Source organism: Sinocyclocheilus grahami, unplaced genomic scaffold (genome assembly GCF_001515645.1).
Source record: "Sinocyclocheilus grahami isolate Dianchi unplaced genomic scaffold, SAMN03320097.WGS_v1.1 scaffold426.1, whole genome shotgun sequence".
In the NCBI taxonomy this organism is placed as follows: domain Eukaryota; kingdom Metazoa; phylum Chordata; class Actinopteri; order Cypriniformes; family Cyprinidae; genus Sinocyclocheilus; species Sinocyclocheilus grahami.
Window position 1 is genome coordinate 1,303,805 of NW_015505605.1, and position 18,608 is coordinate 1,322,412.

At 35.8% G+C, this 18,608-nt stretch overlaps 1 protein-coding gene across 2 annotated transcripts in view; it reads left to right on the forward strand.

The window, feature by feature from the left end:
- Positions 1 to 507: 507 nt before the first annotated feature.
- The window catches only part of plxnb1a (plexin b1a), an 88,311-nt gene continuing 70,210 nt past the window's right edge, over positions 508 to 18,608 (forward strand). For both annotated transcript variants that reach the window (XM_016233179.1, XM_016233180.1), the window contains exon 1: positions 508 to 770. The gene's annotated coding sequence lies outside the window, so the exon portion shown is untranslated. The remainder of the gene's footprint in view (positions 771 to 18,608) is intronic.

Here is an 18,608-nt window from a genome sequence, read left to right on the forward strand (position 1 = left end):
AATTTATTTACAGTCCTTGTTTATTTGTTTATTTATTATACATTTTTCAAAGGTCTTTCAAAAGAAGATCATGGTCGTCTGTGTTTAGGGTTTAAGGTTTTTTGTTTGTTTTTTTAAACTCTCTTCACAGAACAAACCACAAAACAAACAAACAGACAAATGCAGGCTACACTGTTTTAACAAACGAAAGTCACAAAAGAATGTTTTCTTTTAACAAATAAATAAATAGTTTACATTTTTCTTATTATGACAAACAAAAACGTTTTTGTTTAGATGTTATGCTAACAAACAAATATTTGTTTTGTTGTTTTTAACGAACAATCCGCAGAGAGGGAATCTTTGAAAGCGTTTAGATGAATAAACATGTCTGTTTTCGTCTCTTGTGTATGGACTAGGCGATGTCTGAAGCCCAGCCCTTTTCCATCAGCGGCCGCCGGGTCGCACTCGCGGACAATACCGCTACTGCGAGCCAACGCTCACCTCCCGTTATTCCTCAGCACATACACACAGAGACGGGCTTCCCGGAGTCTGCGCGGCTAAAAATACACAGGCACCCATTTCACTTACTACTCTTTAGGAAATCATTTTTAGCGTGGAGACAGACAGCGAGGGTCAAACACGTGTGTGTGCACCGGCGGGCAGCTCCCGGTGAAGTTTATAGACGGAGGGTCTCCTCTCTCCTGCGGATTAATCGGATTCAAAATCACTGCGAGTCTGTGGAAGGCGAAGCGTCGCGGTTTTGTTCCAAAGAAGTGCAGGTTTAAATGCAGGTGAGGAAATAACAACAACTCTTGATATAAAAACTGCTTTGGGTTTTATACTTTATGTTGTTGCGTGCTAGGTTTAACCTGTTATTTCTTGTGAACGCCGGAGTTAGCAGTAACGTTAGTGCACATAACTTCTGTGGAAGCTATTGTTGCTGATGAATTAACCCAATGAAATGGCACAGATTAAACAAAAGTTGCCAACACCGTTAAAATCCAAATGTCTAACGTTATGTGTGTTTTGCAGTATAACTGTGGATTTCACTTAAATGCTCACATTTGTGTGTATTCTAGATATGATTTTAACAAGAACAACTCTGTCAAATTTAGCAAGAATTATCAGTAACTGTTAGTTGTGTCATTACTCTGTATTGTCACGTTGATGTGTAGTTGCTTTATTTAGCTCATTCAGTCTCTGAAGTTGCAGCTGGAAGGCAATTGTTTGGAATGTCATTTGAATTCTATTTTTTTATGTTTATACTGGTATATATCGGTTTACATTAAATTTGTGATTCAGTGTTTCAGGTTAAACATGAAACTGGCTAGATACACCACCATGATAAACTTGCTGTCATGATCATTTTTTGCTAGATTAAAATGTTTTACACACACTCAAACATACAAAAGTAATAATAATAATAAAAAGAAAGGCACTTATTAAAAACAATTTTTATGAAGATAAGGATGTTTAATTTTGCATGGTGCGGGGCCACCCATTCATTCAATAGGTGCCGCTGACTGCTAACTTCACCTGACCAGCCATGCATAATACTACTATTACTAATATGTTTACTTTATACAGAGCTTTTGGCTAGTACTTTACAAATCCTCTAAGTGACAGTGACTAAGTAAGTGTTTCAATGTAAATCGGCAGCAGCTAGTAAATCTTAATACATCCAGGCCAGTTGGTGACAGTAAACAAAAAGTTACTGAGTGCACTTTTAACAGTAAACTCCCTGTGCTTAACTGGATTAGTTGTCAAAAAGTGCTTTTATGTGCACTTTAAAGGGGTCATGACATGGATTTTTATTTTTTATTATTTTAATATGTTCTTTGAGGTTTACGTATAAAGTTAATAAAGTTTTTTTTGCACAAACACAAAATAAATAAATGTGGAAAAATTATTATTTTAGCCCTCATTCTGAACCTCTTTCTAAAATGACTGTTTTTAAGGGGCGTGTCTTTTAAGGCTTCTCAGTAATCGGCCACTGTTATTATGATTGGCTAATGTCATTGCATAGGAAATGGTATCAATGCCCCCTCGCTATTGCATGTGTGTTTTGACAACATAATCAAAATAAAACGGTCATTTCCAGACAAAGTATTATTAAATCATTTACTTACAGTTTGTGATGCAGTTGCAGGCAGATACTACAGCTTCATCTTTCAACAAATGTTTCTTTGTGAACTCTCCATGACACTGTGCCTCGATTACAAAACAACATACCCCGATCAATCCTCTGACACGATCCGGGGTGCCATTAAAAATAAACTATCCAATTGTTCCTTACGGTGGGATCCTTCTGATATCTGTACAAAGACACAAGCGAGCTGTTTGAAGTATAGACTAGATGTATCCAGTGTAGACAAGATAGCGGCAGTAATTGTAATTTATATTTGCTTTTTGCCAGTATGCCAAATATCAAGACAAATTTGATGTGTCATGACATGACCCCTTTAAATGTTCGATTTCAGTTGGATTAAAGTAAAAATCCGTCTTTTTAAAATGTCATTGTGAATGCTTTGTTCTCACTGAAATCGGACCAGTCTGGTTTTCGTTAAGTCAGACTAACAGACCTAGACATTGCAGTTCTAGCTCGGCTTCATCCAGCATGTATCCAGCAGGATGAAAACTGTAGCTTAAATGCACAAAAACCTGCTATAGCTTGGTTAAATGGTGATCAGAGAAGAAGGTGTGAGCTACAAGGGTTGTTAATGAGCGTGTATTTTAGGAGGTCATGAATCTGCCTCCCAGCATCTGTTGCCTCATGGTGCATTCTTCGGCTGTTTGTACTGTATGTTTCGTTGTGGCAGGAGATCTTTAGATGCCTTTTAACCATAATGCACTGAAGTTGACATTTTAGTGATCTAGTACATCTGCACTGTTTCATGCTTTAGCCAAGAAACACAAAGCAGCCTCATATTTATTGTGGAGTGTTGTGATATCATAATATTCTCATATTGGAATGAGTTTAGATTATGCAGGGGAATTTTAAATAAGAGTCACCAGAGAACAAGATTTACTCTAATTCTATCTGTATGTTGCGTCTATTTATTTACCACAATTGATCAATTTGATGATGTTGGGTCTGACTGAAATCAGTCTGGTTTTTGTGCAGTCAGACTAACAGATATACACTGTAAGTTTTTTTTGTTTGTTTTGCCAAAAATTCACAATAACAAATATGGTGGCATATTGATGCCTGTATATTTTACAACTTACAACTATATATTTCATCAAGTGATATAATGCTAATTTACCAACCTACTTCAAGTAGCCTACCTTAAAATGTACTGATAACCACCAAAATCATACAGGAGATAAAATAAAATAGAAACCACATAATTAAACCGGTCTGATGAAAGTGGTCTGTCCAAAAAATGGCCAATACTTGTATATAGACAGTTCACAGGGTAATACAAAGGAAAAATACCATCATGGTTTTTTGTAAAAATTGCAAACAGCTTGGCTGTAAACTGTAGCTTGGTTGTATCTTGATTTGTAGCTTTAGAAAACACATTGTAGCATGATTATAACTGTGCATGTACATATTTAATGTGTGGCCGATGGCATCACCCCTCCCCCATTAGGAAAAAAATGTGATGAGGAAGTTCAAATACTCCCACACTCTCACATCCAGCAAATGTTATTTTGTTGCCAGATCTCACAGAAGGATACGTTGTGGGAAAGACCATGATGGACTTTCATCTGACTGTCTATTGCACTTTCCATACTCTGTAAAGGCTTTCTATCTTCTTCCGTATTTGGCCAACAAAGTAAACTTAAGTGCAGATATTTTTCAGGTCAAAATGATGAAACGCAGAGTATTATTCAATAATATCTCATAAATTTGACCCATCCCTTATTTGGTTTCTCCATATCTACCCATGGAGGAACACGTCAAGGTTCAGTTTACCTCACATGAGCATTTGCACTGTTTTATCTTCTTCATTATCTGCACAAAGATGTGAACGTCAAGCCAAAAATGTTGCGGTCTAAGTCAAAAAGGCTTCTCTTGTTTCCATCACTGGCTTTCTTGTATTAGCAGAAACCTTGCTCAAAGATGGCCATCTGCTTGCCGCTTTGTAGTTTCCTTCAGCACAATATCAGATTAACCCCTCACCTCATGTTCTATGGGAGTGTGGTGTGGAGCAGAGCGGGACGGTTGTAGCGTGAAACCATGGGTCTGGAGGGTGTTGGCCAGGGTTAACAGGTGGTAGCAGACATGGATCCTGAAGGACTGGCCCTCTCATTTAAATGCATAGCCTTAAATACTAGTCTCGGTGTTCTTGGTATGTAACTTAAACTCGTGATTTGTGATATTGATTGTCAGTTTTGTTCTAGCGATTTGATCAGCACTGTCATCAACTTATATGCGTCACTGAGCGAAATATTGCATATAGTGCATTCTAGTTTTTGATCTGTTGCTTCAGCTTTGTTAATGCTCAGTTAAATAGTGTTCAAAGAGGAAGGTGTGAGGTACAATTTTTTAATGAGTGTGTATTTTAGGAGGTCGTGAATCTGCCTCTCAGCATCTGTTGCTTTGTGGCAGAAGAGCTTCAGTTGACTTTGTTTTAACCATAAGGCACTGAACTTGACATTTTAGTGATCTTGTACATCTGCACCATTTTATGATACATCCAAGAACCACAAAGCAACCTCATAGTTATTGTACAGTGTTGTGAAATCATAATATGTTCACCTTAAAATGAGTTTAGATTATGCAGGGTTATCTTAAGTCCCCAGATATGTGGATTTATTCTACTTCAGTTCGTACATGTTAATGGTTGCGTCGATTTGTTTGCGAAAGTCGTTCGGTTTGAACTAGATGACGTCAGGCTTTTCTTTACACGCACAGACTTGTGTTTCTATACAAATACCAGGCATCATGAAACCTTGACATATTAGGGAATTAAAAATTGTGGTTTCCAGGCCAGGACAAGCCATAGAAATGAATGAATTCGTAAAGGCATGTGAAAGAGTGAACGTGAATTTTGCAAGTTATATTCAGCTTTAAAATATTTTAAGCAGTCCCTATAACATGATTAAAAAATAACTGGGAAGTTATGGAAAGTCATTGGTTAAAGCATGTGTAAAACCTGAAATAAACAGGCATTATCTTTTTCTAATATTCTGTTTTATTTCCTTACATTTTTTACGTTTTTGGTTTCTGTCATTGTTTTTCTTAAATCATTTAGTTATGATTTCCAAGCCCACACATAGAAGGTTACACACCCCAGAACTGGAAAATGGAAAGTAGATAAATAATATTTAGCATTTACAAGGATGTGTGGGAATGTGGAAAGAGCCTTGAGGAACAAAATGAAAGAACATGATAAATCTCTAGATTCTAATATCATGCCAGTGCTGCCATGGCAAGGTCAGTTTCCTCAAAGCTGTGGGTCATACCGCGAGTAATCTGAGAATGGGTTAGAAGATCAGATGCTCACTAATAAGACTGGCAAACAGATGAAAGCTTTAAAAGAGTTTTGAAATTGACTTGCTCTTTTTATTGTTGTAGTTCAGGTCAGCATGACCCACCAGAACAGAGCAGCTCTTAAAACCTTTAAAAGTGTATTATGACCACCATTATTATTTTAAAAGCGAAGCTGCTATATGGCTTAGTGTGATAATCAAATTGCAAAGAATGTGATTTAATTAAATATAGGTGCCGCGTGTTTCAGAGTGAAGCATGGCACTGTTTTCATTTACACACAAGCAGCTCATGATCCGGTGTTTTCAGTGTCTCGTTTCATAGTAAATGCTGCTTAACATGAACTCATCTCTACATGTGTTCTGAGTTTGGGACATTTGGAAATGCAGCATGCACCAACCATCTTCCAAGCTTGTAATGAGAACTTTTAAATCACCTGTAATTTCTTAAAGGGATAGTTCACCCAAAAATGAAAATTCTGTCATTAATTACTCACCCTCATGTTGTTCCAAACCTGTAAGACCTTTGTTCATCTTCGGAACACAGATATATTTTTGATGAAATCTGAGACCCTGCATAGACAGCAATGGAACTGAAATGTTCCCAGACCCAGAAACGTAGTAAGAACATCGTTAAAATATTCCATGTGACATCAGTGGTTCAACCATGGAGCGCTGTTCCTGTGCCTGTTTTGAGCAACGAAAGATTATTAATAGCCTTTCTTGTTCGTCTTATCTATCATATGTTGCTGCCTCATTACTCTGCTATACATTTAATTTATACAGTAGTCAACATTTGAAGTGGATCAAAAAGTTCATCAAAGTTGTCCTAAGACAAGAACGGGTATTGTTTTGGTTTTAGGACAACTTTTATGAAAGGTTTTGATCCACTTCAAATGTTGACTACTATAGTATATATTTATATGGTATCGGACCGATAACGGTATCGAGAGATACTCAGAATTGTTGGTATCGGATCGGTATCGGTTCTGAAAAAGTGGTATCGAGCCAGCCCTAGTATTTTTTTTTCTGCAAATTGTTCAGCCATACAACAAGCACAGCAAACCTGGGGAAATGACCCAGAATACCCTAGAATTGTGACGTAGAGTTTTGCACTAGAAAATGTACTTTCAATTTGCTCATTCACTACCTTTCACATATTTCCCACAGTTAGAATTGTGTATTGAAGACTGAAATAATGTTGTTGCCTTTGTGCCAGTGTTGTCTTTGTGTGTGTGTGTATTAACAGAAAGCCCATCCAGGATTTCTCATTAGTTCTGGTCACATGTGTAAAAGCCTTGCATGCATACCTCTCCTTTCTTCCTTTTAGGGTACACTTTTACACTAACAACCCTCAGATTAGCTTCCATACACCAGCTTTCTCCAATTTTCACTACTATTTTAAGCCAATAAAACCACACTCCTTGTAATATTTACTATAATTATAACTTTTTACTTCTTCCTTTAAGAGAGATGATCTTCTGATGATCTTTGTGACTTTATACACGTCTGTTCTCAATGCCCTGCTGAGAAGCTTAACCTCAAATGCTAGGCTAGTGTGCCAACATCCATCCTAGCTGTGCCCTCACCATAAATAACCCTTTTTATTAGTGCATGGTTGTGTGTTTACTTTGCCAGAGTGAGCTTTTCCTGTATTTTTAATCTAGACTGGGGCTAGACAGAGGCCCTTACAGGGCCAGAGATTAAGAAGCGTGTGGAGGTGTTGCCTGTGTTAACAGGCGAGGACAGTTGTGGCTAGCATGATCTCTTTGGGTGATTGCTTATTCTCGGTTTATTTGAGTAAGTGTTGAATGCGTGAAAACACTTTCACTGTCTCCCACTCACACATACTTGTCAATTTGTCTCCCACTGACCACTGACACACACACACACACACTGAGGTTCCTCTCCATGGTAGCAAGTTGTTGAGCTAAAAATATTCAGTGGTGCATATGTGCCGTGACATAAGCGTGCTTTCTTGTGGAGGCCATGTATGGAGATTTTACGTGAGGTTTTGGTGGATCTGGAGAGCGTAGCTTATAAAAAATAATTTCTCTGATCTAACACCAGACTAAACTTTTCATTCTGTTTATATAATTTTTTTTTTCTTGTGTCCACTCTTAAGTTTTCCAGTTTCTTTGCCTGTAATATATTTCATCTTTTGTTTTATTTCTCTTTTCCTGCGACATTTGACTCTAAAAGAATAGTTAATCTTATTTTCTCACCCATATGCTGTTCCAGACTTTTTTTATTTTTCTGTGTTTTGAAGAATCTTTTGAAGAGTTGGTGAATTTCATAAACAAACCATACTGATTCGTAAATAAATAATTTAGACTGGTTTTTGAGCCAATTCAACCAGTTCATTTTAAAAGAACTTGTTCAAAATAATAAAAATAACTATTTATTTGGTTCTTAGGTTCAACTCACTGACTCATTTACATTAAGTAACAGCTCACTGGAAGGGAATATTATCACTGAATAATGACTTGAATTTTGCTCTTTGTATCAAATATTTTGGAACATAGCGTATAAATTATATAGATGATTTTTATGTTAAAGGGGTCATGAACTGCCTTTTTTATTATTTTGTACTGTTCTCTGAGGTCTAGCTACTCAATGTTGTCAAGTATAATGTTATATAATAATGTTAAAATAGATTTTTACATCAAAAAACATCATAATTTAGAAATAATAGGCTATTTTCTGTCCTGTTTTGACCCCCCTCATCAGAACGCCCCAAATAGGCGTGGCGGATTTGTAGATTTGAAAGTAAACGTCCACTGCTATGATTGGCTAACAGTTGTGTATGTTTGACAGCCTACGTCCCTCACAGATAGTAAAACACACACAAATATGCAGTATCAAATGATCTAATAACAAACAATGCAATAGTGAACACGTAATATTGTGTGGTGCAACATTTTAAGTCGGCACATCATCATCTTTTAGCTTCAATCTTTCTGAAAATCCCGCATCAGAATTGTGCCTTGTTTGTAAATGAATCTGTGGTAAAATTAAGTGAACAAAGGATCAAGTTCTTACTGACGTGGTCTGGAACTTCATTAAAAATAAAGTTAATCAAATAAAGTTTATCGTGGCAGCGATTAGGGCTGGGCGATATAGCAAAAAAATTTATCAATGATATAATGTTTCATATCGTTTGGTATCGATAATTATTGACATTTTTATAACCTTTTTTAAAACAAAGAGCAATAGAATTTCTTTTTACATTTTAACCACTGTATTTTTAAATGAACTCAATTTATTAAGACAAACAACATGTGCGTGTGTGTGTATATATATATATATATATATATATAAAACATTTTTTAACAGTCAAACACAAAATAAAAGTAAAATATCTCATTTCTAATGTTTTATTTGCAGATTAAATAGGTTAAACTTTTGGCTTGTTTCCCGAGGCCACAGGAGGGCGCAATGAGCAAAATAATGCAGCACATTAAATTGCAACGCAAGGAAATAACTGTCTATAAAAAACGTGCATTACGTCTAAATTAACTCATATATAAATATTATTTCGTAAATTGCATAAACAATTATGAACAAAACAGCATCACGTATTTATGCATTGCTCAATACAAAGAGCCGAATCGCCCATCACACAGATTGCCTTTAAAAACATATGAGACGCAGTGAAAAGAATAAACCTCCACAGATTCGTGACGTGTTTTCTAAAAGTTTAAACTGTTTTAACTGCATGGCTACATCTCTTGTGTGACGCGTGTGCAGCCGTCATATTTGTCCGTCTAGAAAATGCGCTGAATATGCCTTCTGTGTGAATGGCTTAATTTCGGTTTTAACCTAATCAAGATCTTCTCCGCATTGAGCTTCTATATTTCTCTAATATTTTGAATGATTTTTTAACAGTCAAACACAAAATAAAAGTAAAATATCTCATTTCTAATGTTTTATTTGCAGATTAAATAGGTTAAACTTTTGGCTTGTTTCCCGAGGCCACAGGAGGGCGCAATGAGCAAAATAATGCAGCACATTAAATTGCAACGCAAGGAAATAACTGTCTATAAAAAACGTGCATTACGTCTAAATTAGCTCATATAATTTAGTAAATTGCATACACAATTATGAACAAAACAGCCTCACGTATTTATGCATTGCTTAATACAAAAAGCCGAATTGCCCATCACACAGATTGCCTTTAAAAACATATGAGACGCAGTGAAAAGAATAAACCTCCACAGATTCGTGACGTGTTTTCTAAAAGTTTAAACTGTTTTAACTGCATGGCTACATCTCTTGTGTGACGCGTGTGCAGCCGTCATATTTGTCCGTCTAGAAAATGCGCTGAATATGCCTTCTGTGTGAATGGCTTAATTTCGGTTTTAACCTAATCAAGATCTTCTCCGCATTGAGCTTCTATATTTCTCTAATATTTTGAATGAGTAACGCAGCAGCGGCGCGTCTCGTGGGCTAGACTAACAAAACATTAAACTACAACGTCACTTACATCATCATCATCGCATCTCGTGCTCCACCGATGACGCTCCCTGAATATTTCTCTAATATTTTGAATGAGTAACGCAGCAGCGGCGCGTCTCGTGGGCTAGACTAACAAAACATTAAACTACAACGTCACTTACATCATCATCATCGCATCTCGTGCTCCACCGATGACGCTCCCTGACGCACACCTAACATTCGATTGTACTATTTTTGCATTCAAATGCAAATGTTTATTTTAAATTCGACTAATATTCATTTTTTTACTCACAATCTCCTCATCACAGGCAGGCACAGCACTCATGTTCATGTTTTTGTGTGCTGTCTGCGTCACTCATAGCACGTGCATATATCACGCACTATATCGACCAATTTTTATATCGTTATTGAAGAAGGTTTACCGTCGATCAATATCGATACCGTTTTATCGCCCAGGCCTAGCAGCAATGTAGAAGCAGGTGTTGATCTTTTTCTGCGGAGGCAGTGTTTAGATACACTATTACGTCATAAAGTGACACATTCCACAAGCTGTCATTTTGGCGGATTGGCTTCAGTATAAGCTGTTTTTAGACTTGTGAGAAAGTTTTGAGTTCTGAAACTTACAGGACGTTTTTATAGTACAATGACTTCTTATATGTCAAAAGATCAAGGTATTTTTGATTTCTCAGTTCATGACCCATTAAATATTGGGTGTCATATTTGGAGCTTAACTTTAAAATAAGAAAAAAAGCTGCTTGAAGAAAACCCTTGTTTTTATTCATAAGCATGAATAAAATAATGACAGAATTCTCATTTTTGGATGAACTGTGTGACGATTTGACATACGCCACTTGCCTTTGTCCCCCGCAGAGCTTTGCCAGCCATACGAAATATGGCTCCTGATAAGTACAGTAAGCTGGGTTTGTGTCACAGACAGGCAGCCTGACATGACAGCTGCATCTGCTCTCATTTTGCCTAATCCATTAGCTGAAATGTTACAAGCCACTGGATGGGGTTTGACCTGGGGTCCTTTTGACAATATATTGGCTTTATCTGTGGACATCCGCACAGTGGCTCACATATTTGTTTGGGTGAGAGTATATTAGCTGCGACTACTGAAGCAAAGCAATTATACCAGAGATGGACAACAACCTTTTGCTGGGCAGCAGACTAAAGGAGGAGAAGTTATTGGGACAGGATTTTAGTTGCATTATAATGTATTATAGTGTACATTTTTATGTAAATCTCTTGCTGAAATATACTGTAATTGGATTGTTAGTTTAGTTTTATACATTTGAGTCTGTGAGTTGAAATTCATGCAAAAAACAGTTGTTACGACTAAGATTTGACTGGTGTCATGGATCAGCGGTATAGTTCATTATCTGTTTACCTCTGCTAGTTAGTTAATTGCTCACAGACCCCAGTGCAGATGGTAACAGCTAGTCCATCTGTGCAGCTAGCTTCACCCTATTATTGTAATTGCATGTCTTACTGAAAGTAAAGATTTTGAAGCATTCAAGTTGAAGTGACATGCATTAAGCAGGATAATATAGCATAGTTATAGCAACAACAATTTAGATTTTTGAAAAAGGTGACTGAATATTTTTGTATAGGCCTCCTGCTGTTTTTTTTTTAAAACAAAAAACGATATAGTGTATTTTATCAGTGTATTATCCCAAACACTCCCGTCTTCCCTTGTTCAACCTAACAGACAGGTAGTCCCACCTCAAATTCATGCAATTGGTTGAGCCTGAAGTTGACATGTCAGACTGTTCAAATATACAACATGTTGAAAGCGCCACAGTGCACTTTCAGAAAAAGGTTGCCACTGAAAACTGTCTTTGTGCCTTATTTACTGCTAAAAGGTGCATTTTAGTACCTTAAAGGTACAGATTTATACCTAAAGTGTACAAATTAGTACCTAAATGATATATATTAGTGTCTTTTAGAAGGGTACCTCCACAGTGACAGCTTTTTTTGAATATGTAATACAGTGCATATATTTAATAAAATGCTCCTCTCTAGAGTTTTCTAGCTACCTAATTTACTATGGACATTGAATGGCTTTCCTGAGGTAAATGTGTGTTGTCGTGAACAAAAAATTGATATTGTCAGTATTGTTGTAGACTACACTGTATACACAAAGTAGACTTTGACTCCATGAAAACACATCATTGGAAAAGTGCTAATTAAACGTCACCATTTTGGTCAATTACTTCAGCCCTCCAAATCATTTTTGCAAATATTTTCAGTTGCTGAAATTTCGTTGCATCACTAGTTACTATTGACTCATGAGATGTATGCACAGCTTTTATTGCATTTTTAAATAAATGAATAGACCTGAGCAACAAAAAAAAAAGTGTCATGTCATTTGATCCTTACACTGTGGTGCTTTCAAAATTGCTGTGTATTAGAGGGGTCAAATGTCAACTTCTGACTCAGCCAGTAGAGTCCAGGGTGTTTGAAAACCTAATGGCACACATTTCATCTTCCTGTGCATAACCCCAAGCTCTAGAAATGCATGCAAAAGTGCAAATTGTCATTATTCCACATGCATGAGTGAATTACCCGTAAGGAAATAGCACTGCTATTTAACACAGTCTTCCACGCTTATAATGGCTTTAAATGTGGTTAGTTTGCACTCAGTTCCACTTGCAGGCACCGCTGTACAGTAATACAAGCTGGCTGAGTTAACCTTATTTGGCAGGAAGCTGTAAAAGATCTATGCCATGGATAAAATCAATGAGGCCAAACCATTGCACGGGTAACAAGCCCCTTTCAAGTGTCCATCCCGAGCATCTGCCCCTCACTTCAATCACACCCTCAGAGAGAAAGGAGGATTACACCTCTCAATGCAGAATCACCCCCTTCCTTCCCCAAATCTCAAATGATTGGGATAATGAAGAGGGAGAGGGGGGAGAGGGGAGACTCCGGTTATGCCTGCTCAATAATCCCTTAATCCCATTAGATCTGGGAATAATTCTGTTTGATCAACCGATCAATTTATAACTGCCACTTCATCCGTGTTTCACATAGCTGAGGATAGAGCATTTAAGGAATGTGAAGACTGCTGGAGCTCACCAATAGTGACAAACACAGTTACCTAGTCATTAAAAAGCTAGTTACTAGCCCCTATTATGCCATTTTTAAGATTCCTAATATTATTTTGGGAGTCTCCTTCAATCGGTTTACATGCATGCAAGGTCAAACAATGCTTTTGTTTTCTAAAAATATGTATTTAATATCACCTCATTTTCCAACAAATCTCAAACAATAATAATATTCAGTCTGTCTAAACAAGCCTGCTCTGCTCTGATTGGTCAGATGGCCCAGATTGGTCTATCACGTAAAGCGCATATCGGAAATGATATGTCCATTGCCGTAGTTCCATATTTTGAACAAAAATATATTTTTTCTTTATCATGGACACTCTTTATTTGTCACTTTTCTCAGTCTCTGCACATTGAATGTATAAAAGAAAATATTTCAGCGTTAAATTGTCTACTTCACTTGAGTATAAAAAAATAAAAGCATGTTAAGCTTGATGGAGGCCATGGGTTTGCTTATGTAACAAGTTTCAGTAAGTATACAGCTGAATTTAGTGCTGAATGAAGGGAATGTGTTCTAGGATTTGGAGTTGGTTCAAAGGCATTTTTGCTGAGAGGATGTTCCAGCACTTGTCTTATCTCTAATGCTGTGCTCAAAGTCATATCATGGGGTAAAATACTTTCACAAAGCATCTGATTTGATTCTGTTTTCATTGAAAGATTCTTAGACTAATCTCGGCCTGCCTGAGTTTCAAAGTAAGCTAAGTAACAGTTCAGCTGGTTGTAAAACAAATCATTTGTTTCATTTATTTGTTCATGAGCCTCAAAAATTCATAAAAACGAGATAAAAGAACATAAAATGATGACGAAGGTCTTGCAATTATGTTGCTAATGTTTGGCTTGTGTCAGCCTTGACTAAAGAATAATTTCTTGTCTTGAGAGTGTTACTGTTTCTACTTTATTGCAGAATTAGCTGACTCCCAGACAGACGGGTGAAAAAGTGAATGGATTTCCTGACAAGAAATTAAACTAAACATACTCATAAATGAAGAAATGATGCATTCCTATGCCAGGCCTGTGCCTTCAGGGCAAACGACATAAAGTGGTTTTGTAAGCACTTCCCATGGTCTCCATGAATCTGCTGTGTGTCATTATTATGGGATAGTGACAGCAGTGTTCAGCTGATAGAATTAGAGTGAATTTCTGCGGTCTGTCATCATGGCTGTATACTCTTTCATTTGATTTTGCTGCAGTCACATTTTCTTGAATGTCTGCTCATGAAAATGGTTGTGCAGTAATCTCTTCTAAATAAACCTCATAAAAATCTTCTAATCTAATTCAGCTTCTGTGTTTCGTGTTCTGCTAACCATAACAGTAGAGCAAGGCCATGTACACACTGCTTGTCACTTATCTTCTCAGCGCCCAATCCTTCTTACAAAGTTTGTTTTTAAGGGACTTTTACTACTTAATGATGAACTTGATGATAAAAAAGTAATATTGTATATTGTGACCATATCGATTGTTGGCTGTTAATATTAAATTTTTATTAAATTTTTACTCTTTTAATTAAAAAAATAATTTTCAATGCATTTTAATGGTTTTTTTTATATATTCAATGAATTTGATTAACTATTTAATTGTGAATGCCCATTTAGAATATTTTTGCAGTTATCTAACAAATGAAATCTAAAAAGGTGAATAGTTTAATAATAATCATTTAATATTATTAATTGTAATCTTTTGTAAATCTCAAAATGAATATCCATTTTTCATACTGTACGATACAATGTTGTGATGCCTAAATTCAGCGTTTAAAATTATTGATTTTAGTTGGGCTGCAACAACTAATCAATAATTTTGATAATAATTGATCAACAGCAAATCTGATTATTGATTATTCACATCTACACACTATAATTTTTAAATTAGTGAATGTAACTTCTACTTTCAAAATGCAAGCAGTTTAAAATGTTTATCTTTTTTTGCACGTGAAAAGATTATATTATTGCATAATATTTAATTGCACGTTGCATGCTTTCACTGTGTTTACACTGCCTTTAAATAGCACATTGCACAATTCTTATTTTTAAGATAATTATTTTATTATAATATAATAATAATAATAATGTTGTTCCTGTGGCTCAGTGGTAGAGGAATACGTTAGCAGCGCAAAAGGTCATGGGTTCAATTACCAGGGAGCACACATACTGGTAAAAAATGTATAGCCTGAATGCACTTTGGATAAAAGCGTCTGCTAAATACATAAATTATTATTATTATTAATGAATTAATATAATTAAGTTAATATAATTAATTCTTTTAAATGACATTTTTCATATTTTTTGGCGTTTTATCCAATTAATTGATAAAAATGAATCGTTAATTGCAGCCCTAGATTTTAGTTTTTAGTATTTTATTTTTCATTTATTTAGACAAAGTAGTGTAGAAATTTAACACATGAAAATGATTATCAGCCAAACATTTTTATACCAGTGCATCCCTAATATAATCAATAAATTACAGAATAAATTAAATTAAAATATTACAATAGAAAACAGCTTTTAAATTGTAATAACATTTCACAATATTACTGTGTTTACTGTATTTTATATCAAATAAATAAAGCTTTGGTGAGCATAGTTTTTTGCATGTCTACTAAAAGTGTTAATAGTTTTAAAAATGTGTTTTTTTTTTAATTAAGGCAGCTAAATATCTTCATGTATAAATACCTGTTTATACCATGTATTATGTGTACTGCATGTTTTGAAAATTAAGTAATTTGAGTAATTTTATTATTACTTTTTATATTGCATAAAGTCAAAACTAGTTAAAAGTAAATATTTTCCAGATAATATTTTGTAAAACTTTTTTATCATCCGCAATTAAAGAACTGTTGAATGTATAAACATTCATAATAAAAAAACTAGATTTGATTCCTGTTATACCTCTTACTTTTAAAAGGTCTATCAAAAGGAAATACACTTTAATCTGATTTCTGATCAGAAGAATGAAATGGTAATACCAGATTCGGTAAATGTGTTAAAAATGATTACGTAATCATTGCATTATAATCTTGTTAAACCATTAAAAATATCTTTAAAAAAAAAACAACAAAAAAATCCACTGTTTTGAAATAGTTGATACTTTGTCATGTTCTGTTTGTGTTTGCATAAAAGCCTTAGCACTGAGCTACATTTTCAGCTTCATCCTAGCTTTCTTTGCCAGTTTCATACAAAGTCAAAAAGTCAAACGGGAACCATTACAAACTCCTTATCCATGTGGGCTTGTGACAGATATAAGCTAATATTAGCTCAAAAAGCCTACACAAAAGCCTATTTTGAAAATCCCTCGAGTGTGTATGTGTGTATATATATATATATATGTATATGTATATATATAAAACCTTGCTACGTGTACTGCGTTAGACTAACCGAGACTTGTCATTTGCTCTTACATATTGTTGCTCTTTTGTTAGTTTTGATTGCTTCTATTTTCCTCATTTGTAAGTCGCTTTGGATAAAAGTGTCTGCTAAATGACTAAATGTAGTGTAAATGTATAGTATGCAATGCTGACAACCTTTGACTTTCTATTTTCAACACACTATCAATTGGGACATAGAAATATGTCATTCAGAAAGAAGGCACTGTTTGGTGTATTACTGAAGCAATACTGACCAGGCCATATTTTTCCACATATACTTCATAAAGTGACAGCCACAGGAAGTCTTAATGGACTTAATTGTTTGTCCATGTCATAAACTAAAGCGTGTACACAGTGTTTTTCACTGTCAGGTGTTCAAGCACAAAAATGCTGTTTAAAGGCATGCATAATTGCCTGTGTTAAGTGCATAAGCTAATGGTAAAGTGCCTGGCTAAGGTGCTAGCACAGCCGGTTGTGACTGCATTAGTGATGGGTGGACCCACTGCACTGACACCATGCAAAACAGCTAGACCTCCTCAGAAGGAGCCATTCACATCAGCCCAAGGTAAACTTTCACTCCGAAAGCCACAAATCTCTCTTTATTTCACTGTAGTTAGACCCAGTGATGGAAAAAGACCACAGTGTCCCAGCCATAGCTTGTTAAACATTACACACGGAGGCTCTGAGGGAACAAACAGGCCTTCTGGAGATAAAGGGTTGTTGGAAAACTGCTATGAATCTTATCCATTTATTTTTTAGCTCCGTTTCTAATATGCTTAAATGCTGTCATTACAGCCTCAGGGTGAAAATGTAAAAACAACCATGCAGCTCATATATTTTCTCTGTTCTTAAAGGGATAGTTCACCCTAAAATTAAAATTCTGTCATTGTTCTAGAGTTGGGCGATATGACCAGAATCTTATATCATGATACGAGTAATTGTATTTCATGGTAACAATATATATTTATCAAAATTTTTGATACCATAGAAATTTTATAATTCTTGTCACCAATGTCAATATCCCAAAAAACTAATACTAACCTAAATTTAAAAACAAAACAAAATTAAACTCAAGCTCACTGAAGACAAGTAAACAGTCAGCGATTTATAAGAATAAGAAACTAATTACAAGCAGTGGGACAAAAAACTACAATAGAACAAATAAGAAATGCTACATACGTATAAAGTAATCAAATGAATAAAAACACTGCATATTTTTCACTGTGTAAATTAAATATATTTCTTTTTAAAGTTACAAAAGTTAAGTCAAGAGGAGTGAGAAATTTTTCTCTTTTATTGTGTGATTAACATAAATGATAGACAGCAGGAATATCAGACTGCTGTCACTGCCTAGGCCTGTCGCGATAATTAAATAACTGTCTAATCACGATTATTTGATCTAACCGTGGTTGTTTCAGACAACCGCAATTATTGTGCTTTTTATACGAGACAAGGGGGGAGTCGTACACCAAAAGAAACAGAAGAGCACCAGTTTGCTTTTCATGCACTGTTTAGCCTATACAGGGCTCCAGACTCATTCTTCCCACTGGTCGCTCTTTTGCAACTAACTTTTTCAGCTGGTCGCACGAGCACATGATTTGGTCGCAATGTTATTTTTAATTTTTTTGCACTACAACATGGGATTATTCAATGCATGCTGATGAACTTTTATCATAGTTTACAGTTATATGGAAACGAAAGTGGTTTCATTCAACCCTTCCTTTATCATCAGTAGTATTATTTGTGATTTGAATTTTGTGAATGGGAGTTTCTCTTTTGTTGTGTTAAAGGGGTCATATGATGCGATTTCAATTTTTCCTTTCTCTTTGGAGTGTTACAAGCTGTTGGTGCATAAAGAAGATCTGTAAAGTTGCAAAGACTAAAGTCTCAAAACCAAAGAGATATTCTTTATAAAAGTTAAGAGTTAACCACGCCTACCTAAAATGGCCATGTCTACGTCACGATGTGGGAAGATTTGCATAACGCCGCCCAAATGTTCAAAGAAAGAAGGCGTAAATTTTAGTCTCGCTGTAGTTTTGTTGACGCTGCAGCCATGTCGTGAAGATGCTGTGTGTTTCGTTGTGAAAGCGAAACTACTTTGTTTGGTCTTCCAAAAGAGGACGAAATCTGATTCGCCATGCCTAGAGCTGATCTGTGCTGGTCGCTGAGGGAATACATCAACTTTCACCGTGGACAAATCGGAGTCCAGCCCGCCTCAGCTCACTCTATCCCGGCCTCAGTGCACGCTAAGCCGGGGCTTCCCC